The sequence below is a fragment of the Aegilops tauschii genome, chromosome 7, assembly GCF_002575655.3.
Source record: "Aegilops tauschii subsp. strangulata cultivar AL8/78 chromosome 7, Aet v6.0, whole genome shotgun sequence".
Classification (NCBI taxonomy): domain Eukaryota; kingdom Viridiplantae; phylum Streptophyta; class Magnoliopsida; order Poales; family Poaceae; genus Aegilops; species Aegilops tauschii.
Window position 1 is genome coordinate 56,914,714 of NC_053041.3, and position 13,379 is coordinate 56,928,092.

The 13,379-nt window shown below is 44.8% G+C and overlaps 1 long non-coding RNA gene and 1 pseudogene across 1 annotated transcript; one reads left to right on the forward strand and one right to left on the reverse strand.

The window, feature by feature from the left end:
• Positions 1 to 724: 724 nt before the first annotated feature.
• LOC109743973 (uncharacterized) lies at positions 725 to 1,583 on the reverse strand (annotated as a pseudogene).
• Positions 1,584 to 10,027: 8,444 nt separating this feature from the next.
• On the forward strand, positions 10,028 to 11,848 carry LOC120967807 (uncharacterized). Its single transcript, XR_005761546.1, has 2 exons — positions 10,028 to 10,406; positions 10,503 to 11,848. It is a non-coding gene; the product is annotated as an uncharacterized lncRNA (long non-coding RNA).
• The last annotated feature ends 1,531 nt before the right edge of the window (positions 11,849 to 13,379 follow it).

Genomic DNA, 13,379 nt, shown 5'->3' on the forward strand with positions numbered 1-13,379 from the left:
CTTAACTGCAAGGTCCATGTGTTGTCTAGATGCGCAACTCTTGCTCCAAACTGTAGAGGATAATGGTGCATAGACCAAGTGTGAGGAGTAGCTCACGGAGGGTGGCCATCACGTCGAACTTGGCAACTATAGTTTTTAAACTTTAAACATTCTCTTGCGTTGGTGAGGTTTAATGACAGGTGTGTCGTACGTTGGTGAAGTTTAATGACAGGTGTGTCGTGTGTTTTATCATAGAATTGACCACTTTCGGACATGTTTGTCATCAGGTGGACACCATGGCCTCCATCGATGAGGGCAAAAAAAAATAAGCAGTGAAGATATGGAAGTCTTAAGACATGCTAATTTAGCTAGGGGCCTACCATATATATTACCCCGTTGCAACGCACGGGCAGGTGTGCAATATATATATATATATATATATATATATATATATATATATATATATATATATATATATTCCCTAATAATAAAGCACGGATTGACTTTGTCGGGTTCACCGTCACAATACGCTTCTTCCCGTAAGTTTACGCTTTCACTTTAAATTTAAAACATATACACAAGGTGGTACTATATGTTTTATGTGCCCAAACTTGTAGCTAAAATTTTCTTAAAACGTTTCGGAGACTCTGTCACCTCCGTAGCCATCGGGATAGGAGCGGCACATCTATAAGTAGCGAGATCTGAGAGAACGCTGAACCACGCCGATCGAACATCGTGGACGCCATCATGGATACGCGCGTGAGCTGCGCCGCCGAGCAGAGAAGGTCGAATGGGGGACGGCTCCGGCGGGGCTCTCGTCGGCGAACTCGTCGGCCGTCCGGCTCTCCCCTCCGCCTCTGTCCCTCTCGGCCTCTCCTCCGCCTCCGGCGTCCCCGGCCCCCCTTAGGTGCGTCTCCATCCCAGCACCTGAGCTCCCCTGTCCTCGTTGGCCAGCAGCCGCGATGAGGCGCTCGTCGGTCGGCAGCCATGGCGCCGCTGGGTGGAGAAGATTGGCGGTGGCGTCAGATCTTCCCGTCGTCCGGTTCATCTCGTGCACCGTCACGTCCACCGCTTCGGCCCCGTCACGCGCGCGGCCGTGGTGTACATGGCGCCCATCCTCCCCGGCCCCCCGGGACCTCACCTGCCCCGCTCGGCCCGTCGACGACGACCACGTCCCACCTCGCGTCTAGCACCTCCCGCGGCAAGGAGGTCAGCACCAGCCGGCAACCCAACTTGCGCACCGTCCCCGTCGGGCGCCGGCACACCGGGCTCGACCTCGCGCGCCGCAGCACCGCCCACGCCTCCCCTGCCGGGTCGGGGTACCTTGAAACATGGACGGCCGCCGAGCTGCTGGGGCCACGCCCAACGAGCATGCCCCCCGCGTCCTCGGCGCTGTCGGTGACGGAGGCGGTGGCAGCGCCCTGCCCGGAGTTGACCGCGGCGAGCGCGAGGAGCTGCGGCGAGAGGCCGAACACAAGCAGCCTGCTGGGCGCGCGCGCGGCCACGATGGAGCGGAGCAGCGCGAACTCCTTGGCGTTGAGGCCGTCCGTGGACGAGAGGTGAAGAGCGAGGAGGTGGTGGTCTGGGACACAGCCAAGGTGCATCCTGCGCATCAATCAGAGACGAAGGCCAGGTATGTATGCAATTAATTCAAAGAGATTTACTGATTTACTTTAATGACTACTCAGGAAGTATGTGACAGGGATGTTTCTCCACTGACCCCTGGATCATGAACGCTAATTACAGTTGCGGATCTGCATATGTGTGACTGGGATTTTATGGCTGCTGCATGGCATTGGGCAATATGGTGGAATTGTTGTGGGATTTTGGATGTCTTTGCGGGTTCACAGAGATAGATGTAGGTGAGTTTCTTCTGTGCTTATGATTGTGTTTGATAATGCCTCGTTCAATGAGCGTGCCATCGACCAATTGCGATCGTTTCGTGGCTGATGCGTTGCCACTTGGGCCTCAGCCTGTCTGTGTGAGATGTTCCAGCCCCAGCGAGTGTTTCTGTAATAAAATGTAGAAGATTATGGTTAATAGATAGTCCCACATCGTTTACTTGTAGACAGTCCCACCAATTTAAATGTGTTTGTGAGTTGACGACAACAAGTAGCATCAAAGGAGTTGGTCAAAGATGGAATAAATGGAGCGGGAGATGCTACCTCAAGAATCAAAGGAATTAACAAAGAAAGAGAACAGAGGGAACTCAGGCGATGTCATGGCCCGAGCAGAGGCAGTGGTCGACTGTGGGAGGGCAAAAGAATAGAGGGAACTCAGGCGATGTCATGGCCAGAACAGAGGTGGCGATGGACTGTGGGAGGGTGGGCCGGCAGCGGGCAAACTTGGGCGGCGTTGGTTCACCGTCGAGGTCAGGGGAGGGAAGAAAAGGAAGGAGAGGAGGCGCGGAGGAGGAGCTCGCCGGCGGCAACGCCGTGCCAGAGGCGCGGGCAGCGGGGGAAGCGAGGAGATCGGGGCATGGGGGCTAGCGTGCCTGTATGGCGGTGCAAGAGGGAAAGGATCGAGAGAGAGAGGAGAGGAATTTTAGGATCGGTCTGCTCTAGGTTTTTTTTTTGAGCAACTTCTGGTAGGGTAAGAGAAACAGGAGATGGGCCTTTGCTAGACCAGCTAGGCAAGTGGGCCTCTCTCTCTCTCTCTGCTGTTTTTATTTCTTTCTAATTTAGAATAAACAGAGAACTAAAAGAAGTGAGGAAAATTCCCCTCGAGTTTTGAAGTGAGGATATTTGCCCTGGATCAATTTAAATGTGCTTAATCCAGGAACATATAGGATTTGGTCATGATGGAGGAATTTAAATTTAATTGAAAACAAATATACACGGATCACTATGCCTCAGAGCTAGCCGAAACGCGGTTCACTCGATAGAAGATGGGCAAGTTTGGTAAAATGATGAATATACACAAACAAATACTCCCTTCATCCCAAAATTCTTGTCTTAGATTTCTCTAGATACGGATGTATGTAACACTAAAATGTAACTAGATACATCCGTATTTATAGACAAATCTAAGACAAGAATTTTGGGACGGAGGGAGTAGTAGATGGGCAAGTCGTGTACACAAGGAAAAACTCATGAATTTATTTCCATCACGGAAAAATACTCCCATGGTTCCCGCAAGCACATCGGTTGATTTCAATTAGAAAAACACACCGTGTATGTTGCTGCCAAAAAAATAAAGAGGAATAACCCAGTATGGACTCGGCGGTGAGTGATGCAATGAGGAAGCACGCCATGCTCCTCAGGTTATTCCTCCAACGACACCTGATAAACGCTAGCTTCAAGACGATAGGAATAGGAATACTCTAGGACCAATCTGTCGAGAAGCATGGTCGGCGGTGAGTGGGAGCCAAGATCACCATGCCATGCACACATACCACCATCCGCGTCAGCAGTTGCCACCGTCTACAAGCGTTTGTAAGAACATGAACATATGTCCATGGGGATGGGAGCCGAGCCGAACACCCATATAAAATTGTATAAAACTCACGGGCACTCACAAAATTGATGTTTGGAGCAACGATTTGAGTGTATTTTCTCTTTTCTAAATTTAAAATTAGATGCAAACAATCAAAACATCTTTAAAGAATAGGTTCAAACAATCAAAACATGTATGCTCTACATGAAAAAAAATAACTGCACATTTGAGTTTTTGTTTTCTTTTTGCAAGAAACAGTCATATTTCGGGTACAAAGACCAAGGAAGACCATGTAAAAATACAACTACATGTTAGAAAATCCACACTAGAAGTAGATACTCTGTAGCAATCTCTATAGTGGAAAACAATGCATGCCTCTGTAACTATTGTTGGCACTATTAAACTTGATTTGGGAAATTAAGCTTTAGTAATATTTCATATTCATGGTTTATGCTATTACTGCTTCTCTGCCGTGTTGAAATGGTGGGCGTGTATCTATGTGGGCTCTTAAACCACTCTTTTCCTAAGATTGAGTTTTTTTTCTTCCGTTGCAACGCACGGGCATATTTGCTAGTAATAATAATAATAATAATAATAATAATAAAGTACGGATTGACTCCGTGGGTTCACCGTCACAACACGCTTCTTTCCGTGAATTTACGCTTTCAGTTTTTTTCACCTATATTATTTTCTACATCCGAGGTGGTATTATTAGTAGTTATAGATTTGAGGTGGTACTAAAAATTTGTCCATCTAGAATAAGCCGTACGTTGTCTAAGCAACGTTCAACTGGGCCGATTTTGTTTCCGTGTAGCAATGAGCCAGGCAAGTGGGCTTTGTACTGAAGTTTTTTATGGGCTGTGAGCACGTGAGTGGACTTTTCAGAATCAGGTGTATACGAGCTTGTTGCTAAAAAAAAAGGTGTATACGAGCTTGGATAGAACTCAGAACCTCTCCTCCTGTCCCACCTCGCTTCTTTAGATACAATTCTACCGGTTCATATACTTAAGCAGTTTGGAGGATCAACAAGAAGAATTGGGTACCCAAGGAAAGGAGGCGAAAAAGAATTAACCCAACAAGGAAACGAAGGAACACCGAGAATGGATCAAAAGGAGCAACTGTCCCTGATTGTTGTGCCAGCTAAAGTATTGACTTATGATGATTTAGCTTAGCTTAGCTTCAATCAGTAAGTTGTTCTTAATGCGCAAGAGAGTGGAGAGAGAGAGAGATAGAGAGAGAGAGCACCGGGAAAGAGAGTGAGTCGATGATAAAAAAAAAGTCCAAAATGCTACAATGTGCATGGGCCATCGGAATAGATCGACCCGCGGCAACTAACTAACCCGGCAAAGAAAGGAAGACACCCTATTTGTCATGCGAGTTTTCTAAAAAGCCATAATCAGTGTTCTTCCAGCTTGGGCTAAACTTATTAGTGTTTGTCCAGCTTGGGCTGAAATTTTAATCAGTCCAGCTAGCTCTTGCTACGTACTTGATCCAGTGTACAGATCAATTAAGGCATTTCCCTGAATTAGCTTTGCATGTACCGCAAAGTAATTCTGTTGATGTGTTTCTTCGTCCAAAAGTACCGACTGCTAGGGTCACACATTATGCTCGTCGAAACCTATACTACGTGTTCAGGTGTGCGCCAACACTAACCCAACACGTACTACAACACCGACACCACCTTGTAAAATTCGAGGACCCGGTGAAATCAAGCAGACACCGCCATGGAGCGGTGATGTCGCATGAAGTCCATCATGACTTGGTGCATTGTGTATGTGTGCTTCTACTCACCAAAAAAAGATAGCTTGGCATACTAGCTAGGAAGCCTCTCAGAAAATTCATCCATTTGCCTGCTTCCAAATCATGTACACGTGTGTACATTGTTGTGGCCAAAAGTATCGACCAGCAAGTTTGTCCGGGATAAAGGATAGCCACGATGATGGTTGGATGCCGTGTTAAAGATATACTTTTTCTCCCGTTGCAACGCACGGGCCCTTTTGCTAGTATAGCTAATGAGAAGATCGCACATGGTTTTAGGAACTTTCAGGAAGGTTCCAGCCCAGGTTTCTAATGGTTTTCGGAATCTTCTAGCAGGTTCCTGAACCGATTTTTGGACTAGTTTTCTGGTTCCTTTTTTTATTTTTCGTTTTCGTTTTCCTTTTCTGTTTCTATTCTTTTTTTCCTTTTCTATTTCTATATTTTTTTTCGTTTTTGTTTTCTTTTCTTTATGATTTTTTTCAAAATTTCAGAACTTTTCAAAAGTTGTTCAAGAACTTCAAAAAAATGATTTCATCTCAAAGACCGTTCACAATTTTCGGAAAATTATTCGCAATTTGTTTTCAAAAAATGTTAATGTTTTCAAATTTTGTTTGGGAGTTTCAAAAAATGTTCCTATTTCAAACTTTGTTCGCAATTTTCAAGATTTTTTTTATATTTTTCAATTTTTGTCAGGAGTTTCAAAAATTGTTCGCAAATTTCAAATAATGTTTGTGTTTTAATTTTTGCAGAGAGTTCCAAAAAATGTACATAATTTTTAAAAAATGTTTGTGTTTGCAAAAAAATTTCAGGAGTTTAAAAAAATGTTCCTATTTTAAGAAAAATGTTCGCTTATCCAAAATTTGTGTTTGGAATTTGGAAAATGTTTCAGTTTTCGAAAAAAATCATTTTCAAAACATGTTCTAGTTCTCAAAAAGTGTTCATGTTTCCAAATATTGTTCATCTCAAATTTGTTCTACAGATTCAGAAAATGTTCCCGTTTTAATTTTTTTCGTGTTTCCAAAATTGTTCATGTTTTCGAAAGTTGTTCGCAAATTTCATAAAATGTTTCTGTTTCCAAAAATTGTTCATGTTTTTAAATTTGTTCTGCTGTTTCAAAAAATTTGCGTGTGTTAAATGTTTTTGGTTTTTCCAAAATTGATCCTGTTTTAGAAATTGTTCGCAAATTTCATTATTTTACCTTTTTCCAATTTTTCTGGAATTTCGAGCAAAAATTTAAAACACGAAAAAAGGAAGAAAAAAAGGATCTTCGTTGTTTTTGGTTCTTATAATGTTGCGCTACCAATGTAAACATTCGTTGTGATAATGTCTACTGGCTAGCACAGTCGGCTCTTTCACCAGAGGTCCCGGGCTCAATCCCTACAGTACGCGAAATCTTTTAGAGGTCAATAGACTCGCGCTACAGTACCCATTCCGCTGGTCGCTAGCTTGGGCCGGCCCAGTCAGGTATGCGTCTGTGCGTGCGTCCGGCAATTTGCCGCAAAGAGCGGCACATAGGAGAGCGCGTCGTTGTGGTCGAGATGGGAACAAGGGAGCTACATGGGCTAGGTCTCATGGTTTTGATGGGCTTGGCCCATGTGCGACTATGCGGACGACGTGACGAAAGGAGGATGAAACGATGGGCGAAGCGAAGAGGCGTGGTCAGTCGGCAGCAAAAGAAGCCTTACTCTCTTTTTTAAGTAGTAGAGTTTTTAAGTAGTAGAGATTTATTTGGCATTTATTTGGATAAGGATAACCTTTATCCAAAGAAAAACGAAACAAGTCATTTAATGACATTAATTGGATAAGGATAACCTTGATGCCAACATATCTATATAAGGCGACTGAACGGTACCTCTCATGACCACAAAAATATTCTGGTTGACAGATTATTCCATAACTATATATTTTCTATTATTCCGTGTTCTTAGGCAATGGCGAACAGTGGCATCTTCCAAGTGATCATTCTTTTTCTCATGGCGCAAGTCTGCTTGCTCATGATGATGGCAGCACCGGTAGCACATGCAGCTGCTAGACCGTTGGGGTACAATCCAGTGTGCTGTCCTAGGAACATCTATTGTTGCGGGTTCGGTAGCGGATTGGCCAATTCACCCGCACCATCCATTGTATCTTGATGTGTGGTTTTATTCTCCCCCAAGTAGTAAGCTTGACATATAAATGATATATGTGATTTATGTGTTACCTAATCCTGGATATTTGTGATCCTAGTTTCAAAAAGTTATTGTACTAGTTACTTACATAATAAAATGGGAGGAGATTATTATATATCTTGTTCGGAGTATACCGCAAAGAGACTTAATCTTATGTTTACTTTAGCCCTTTTGAAAACTAGATTTTTGCCGCATTGATTTAAGACAAAAAGAGAGTGGCTAGGCATACAGGTTGACCTCATGAGTCTGTAGTGCGTGCCTTTCGGAATCTCTGTTTTATCATTCTGTTGGTCATATGTTGTGTCAAGATCGTCCGTGTTATGGTGACATTCTTTATTTTTCGCGAGATCATACTTTTTTAAAGCATTTATTGGGTAATGAAGTATGTCACCAATAATTAGAAACCAGCTACTATTGGCAGGCTTGTTTGTGCATTCAGGGATGCACACTATTTCTTTTTGCATGAATGTCAAGGTCATATATTAAAATGGTCTCGTCCCCCGCAGCGGTGGTTCCGGGCCAGGATCGAAGCAGGCACCGAGGACTTGATTGCTTTTTGTTTCGTCTTCTAGGGTCCTATTGGCAAAGTTTCTCATCTGGGCTGTCATTTCTACTTTCCGTTGGGTCCTTTTGTAAAATGTTGCATCCTGTTTTGTCTTCTGGGGTCCTATTTGTAAAGTTTCTCATCTGGACTGTCATTTCTACTTTCTGTTGGGTCCTTTTGTAAAATGTTGCATGCTTATCTAATTTAAGTCTGGGTTCTTCCGGAGTTCGAAAAATATATATTAAAATGGTCCAACCCTTACAAAACCATCCTTCCAAAAGCAGAAAATAAAACACATATCCTTGTGTATATCAACGACGTCTTTCTCTCGCACTCGCACCCCGTGAGCAAAGCTCGATATTGCGTTTGTATATCCAACACACCCTCAGAGCTAGGGTAAATCATTCTCTGCATGTGCTTAATTCCTAAAAAAATCAAAAAAAATCATATATGAATACAACTCTTTGCTCTTTGACAGAGCACAAAAGGATTGTTTGTTGTGGAATATGTGTAATCTATCTATCTATACTTTAGAGAGTTCTCAGAAACTCCAACGGTTAATCAGAAATTACGAACCGTTCATCTGGTGGGACGGAGTTTGGCACAAGGTCTGGGCAAGGACCGAAAAAGGGAAGGGAAATGGATAGAAACTAAAGTGAAGGCAGAGGATCAGTAGACAAAGAGAAGTGAAGGCCCTGCCCCGAGCTACTCACTAAGCGCAAGCGGTTTCAATAGTAGATGCAATTCTTTTTTTTATTACCAACCGCCTCGAATACTTACAGCAAGAGGTTATGTTGTTCTAACCGCCTCCGGTGTGCATATTACAATCGACTTTGTTCTATTTGATCACAACCGCTTGCGGAGGCCGCTTCTAATGCCCATTTTCTACTAGTAAATGTTGGTTAAGTGCATCAACTTGTGGTGTTTGCATTGTTCATGGTCGCCTTTGGTGAAGTTGGAGTCACTGGATCTAGGGCGATAGGTGATAATGATGACGCCTTTGTCCAACCATGGCGGTTGCTCTTTCCGGCTCTGTGTGGAGTCTATGTTGGTAGCTAGATCGGCTGCTGCCATGTGTATTGTCATGTTCCATGACGATAGTCTGCTCGGCGTGTTGTTATGATTTTTGCTCAATTTTTAAAAATTAACCAAATAATTCTTTTTTGTTAATAATGAAAATGACAAATCTTTTCTCTCGTTTACTTTTTTTGCAAATCAACTAAAAGCATCCACAGCCAAACCTCCTATTTCTCCTCTAAAAGTCCGAAACGTTCGTTAATTAGTGTCCGGTGAAAAAAAGTGACCCAACCGGACCCCCACTTCATCCCTAAGACCGAGACGGCAGGACGCGGCTGCGGAGCTCGCGCTTGGCGGTGCTACTGTGCCTTGGCCGGCCGGAGCTCGCGGGTGTTGCGGCTGCAGTGCCCGTCCTCCGCCGCGCCGGGGCCGAAGCTCGCCTGCGCCTGGCTCCTGTGCCTGCCGCGCCACGCTCGTGTCGGAGTTCGGCATGGCTGTTGTGCCCGCGCCGCCCCGGAGCTCGCGCCCCGAGCTCTAGCCGTCGTGCTTGCCACCGTGCCGTGCTAGCGCTGGCCACCGCGCTCGGGCTGGCCGTGGTGCTCGCGCAGCCGTGCCGTGCTAGTGCTGTCATCGCGCTCGAGCTGGCAGCCATGCTGGCATAGCCGTGCGTGCGTGCTGGCCATTGTGCTTGCGCTCGAGCTGGCCTCCATGCTCACACAACCAGGCATGCATGCTGGCCGTTGTGCTCGGGCGGCCATGTCGTACTAGCGCTGGCCATCGCGCTCGAGCTAGCCGCCATGCGTGCTCGCGTTCTTAGGCAATGGCGAAAAATAACATCTTCCAAGTTATCATTGTGTTTTTCATGGTGCAAGTCCGCCTGCTCGTGATGATGGTAGCACAGGCAGCACATGCAGCTGCTAGACCGTTGGGATACAATCCAGCGTGCTGCCATGGGAACATCTTTTGTTGCGGGTTCGGTGGAGGATTCGCCAATGCACCCGCACCATCTATTGTGTCTTGATGTGTGGTTTTATTCTCCCCCAAGTAGTAGTATATAAATGATATATGTGATAAAGAGCATCGTTACAATCTTCATACTCTTCAAACAAAAATTCAATTTCATAACCACCCTTCAAAGCAACAAATTCTTCTATTTGTTCCACATCATAGTAATCATATACACAATTAGCATAAGAAGCTAAAGTTTCATTCTCATTAAATTCACATTGAAAGGGGAGGTGTGGAGCCTCCATGTTAGAGCAACAAGTACAATCATATCTTAAGCATAAATTCCAAGCATACCCACACCGATGACCGGCCCTCCTGCCGGAATAGGTAGCGAAGACACTTTCCACCACCCTGCCGGCCACTGCCGCCGCTGGAAACCACACTCGTGCCGGCCTCCCACTGGAGCCAAGAGAGCTTGAAAACTGACGGCGGTTGGAGGAGAAGACAACCGGCAAGAAGGGTCGCGGCTACCAAGTGCTCGACGAAATGCCGACAAGGTAAAGAAAATCGTCTTTCACATTTCGGCCAACGAGTTTTAGACGGTGATTGCTGTTGACTGATGGTGATGGAGTTTGTTTGTTTTGTTGTCGTAGTGTGGATATGAACACGGCCGTATTTTTAGCGTCTTTGGAGTCCTCGGCGGTGATGGTGCTAGATGATCTCAATTATGACTTAGTTTGGGATCTTTCGGAGGCGGCCGAAGAGATGGAAGAAGAGGAGGTGGCCGACGAAGATGAAGTTGAGGAGGTGGCTGAAGCAAGCATGCGGTCGTCAAGGTCACGCACCGCCAACTACAATCAAGTTGAAGATGTTGCTCTATGCTATGCTTGAATGAACATCTTCATGGATGCAATGATTGGAACGAATCAAACCAAGACTATGTTTTGGGGGAGTTACGGACTACTACAACAAGTCCGTGGAGGTGCAATCAAGCCGTACGCAAGGTTCTCTTGGGTATCGTTGGAGCACCATTTACGACCAATGCAACCGATGGTCCGGTTGCATCAATCAAGTGAATCATGTACCAGCAAGCGGTGTGCAAGTGGCGGAGTATGGCCCCTACATCAAAGAACTATTCAAGCATAGGAACACAAGTTCGGCCACAAGCCCTTCATGTTGCATCATTGCTACAAAGAGCTATGCAAGAACGAGAAGTGGATCCAAAGAGTTTCGGAGACCACTCCAAAGAGACAAGGTTGAGCATATCTGTTGAGGAGGACAACGAGGTTGATGAAGAGGCCAACAATAGACTGAAAGGGAACGAAATTGCAAAAAAAAAGAAAAGAAGAGATATGCGTACGTTGGCACATACAAAGAAGAACTTGTGGCCATGATTGAGGCCAAGAAGTTGTTGGCGACCGAACGCAAAGAAGATAAGATGGCGAGGTGGAATGAGCTTTGGAGGATGAGAAATGAAAGGCCAAGTTGGTGGCGGAGGAGAGAAAGTTGAAGGTGGAGGAGTGTAGACTTGCACTTGAGGAGGAGAGGATTCGTGTTGCCAAGAAAGCCGCAGACCGTGCTATCATGTTCATGAATCCAAACACAATGGATGAAACCGCAAGAAAGTATTGAGAGCTCACTCGTGGGGACATCTTGACCCAAACGGAAAGCTCTCTTCGGAATGGTGGTCTTGGTGGAGGCCAAGAGGATGGTGGTGGTGGTGGTGGCGGTGGTGGTGGTGATGATGGTGGTGGCGGCGGCCGGGACGATGGTGGTAGTGATGGTGTCCAAGAGGATGGTAGTGGTGGCGGCGGTGACGATTTCTTTGCCGAGGACTTCGTTTGAGTTCGTGCATGCCATTGGTTGGCTCGATCCACAACATACACATGTTATGTTTGTGGTGATTTTGGGTCAAACTTTGTGTTTGAAGTAATGCATTTTGGGTGAACAAGGCATGTTTGAATTTGAAATTCGTGATGATGAAATTTATGCTTTTTAACGGTTATGTTATGAATGTTTTTATGATATATATTGTGAAATGTTTGAAGTTCATGCGGCTAGGACACAAAACCTATATAAATTATTTTTTTACTTCACTAAGTTTAGGGGATCGGCTAGGTGCGGCCACTTATAGAGGAGTAAAAGTTTACTCCACTAAGCTTACTCTGTCGGATCCTCCTCTATTTTCTAGGGGATCGGTTAGAATTGGCCTTAGAAGCAACATGCAAGAGATCAAATGAAGCGTACTAGTGCATACAGGCTCGGTATAAAAATAATGGGATCTCTAACTAACCTCTAGCAGCACAACTTGATCACAAACCAAACCAACGGCAGCTTCATTAGGACCAGCTTCATTGTGTTGACACCAAAATATATCCAACCCAATTAGGTGTAGATGTTGACCTGTACCAAGAACGTCGGTGGGGTGGTAGTGTACTACGGCAACTCCACGCTGGACCTGGATCTCGATTTTTTTTTTCTTGAACCGGGTTCAGCCCCTTCCCATTACATTCATAACGAAATTAGAACGGTCTGAATCTCGGTGATATATAGTTACCAGGTCTGGGGACCAAAATACTTTAAGGGTGATTGTAAGAGGCTTGTCATCGCCAAATGTAAGATAGAACATCACCACTACTTCCAGAACGTCAGGACCACTACATCACAATCAACAATTAATGCAGAGGTAGAACCAACCAACGACAGCTTAGAACCAACCTACTTATGTTGACACCAATACATCTCCAACCCAATCAAATGCAATGGTTAGGCTTGTCATTGTGGGGAGCAAGGCTGGTCATAGTGTGAAGTAAATTATACTAGTGTTATGCATATGACACTAGTCTATGTTACTACCTTCATAGTATAAAGTGTCCTCAAGGTATTTAAGTGAATACAATATTTATGGTTTGTTACCAAACAACAGAAACCTTACATATACTTTGTTTGTCACAACAAAACTGCTCTATGTATGATTCTTTTTTATCGGACGCTGGTACGACCAGACAACAGATGCTATGACCCACAAACAGGTAATCTATGATTTGTCTCTAATCGTACTGAGTGTTGGACGGAAATTCATCGTACGTATAGCAACGTTCTTGTCACAAAACAATCAATGTTGAAAAAATTGATCAGTACTAGTTTGAGCAAAAGGAACATGGATTGGCCATTAATTTGCATAAAAAACATGTCATGGTGTTTATCTTGGGGAATCATTTCTATGTCTACTTTTCGAAGCATATTAATTAAAAAAATTGTTGTGTGTTTAATTAATCGCTACCCTTGCTCGTGCGCATGCATGCAGTTCCAACAGCTGTCTAGTTGCTATCTCCAAGAAGCTGAATGGTCGCACAAAAATCACAAGCCTAAGTTTGAAGATAAATTGCATTTAGATACATGTCCATAGGTGCGGCAGAGCTATGCGTCTATACAATGGTTTGCATGGGTGATGAAATTCCCAAGGGAGCACTGGAGTGGGCACTTGCATTGGCGAATCCACGAAGAGAATGGAGGGTGAGCTCAAAGTT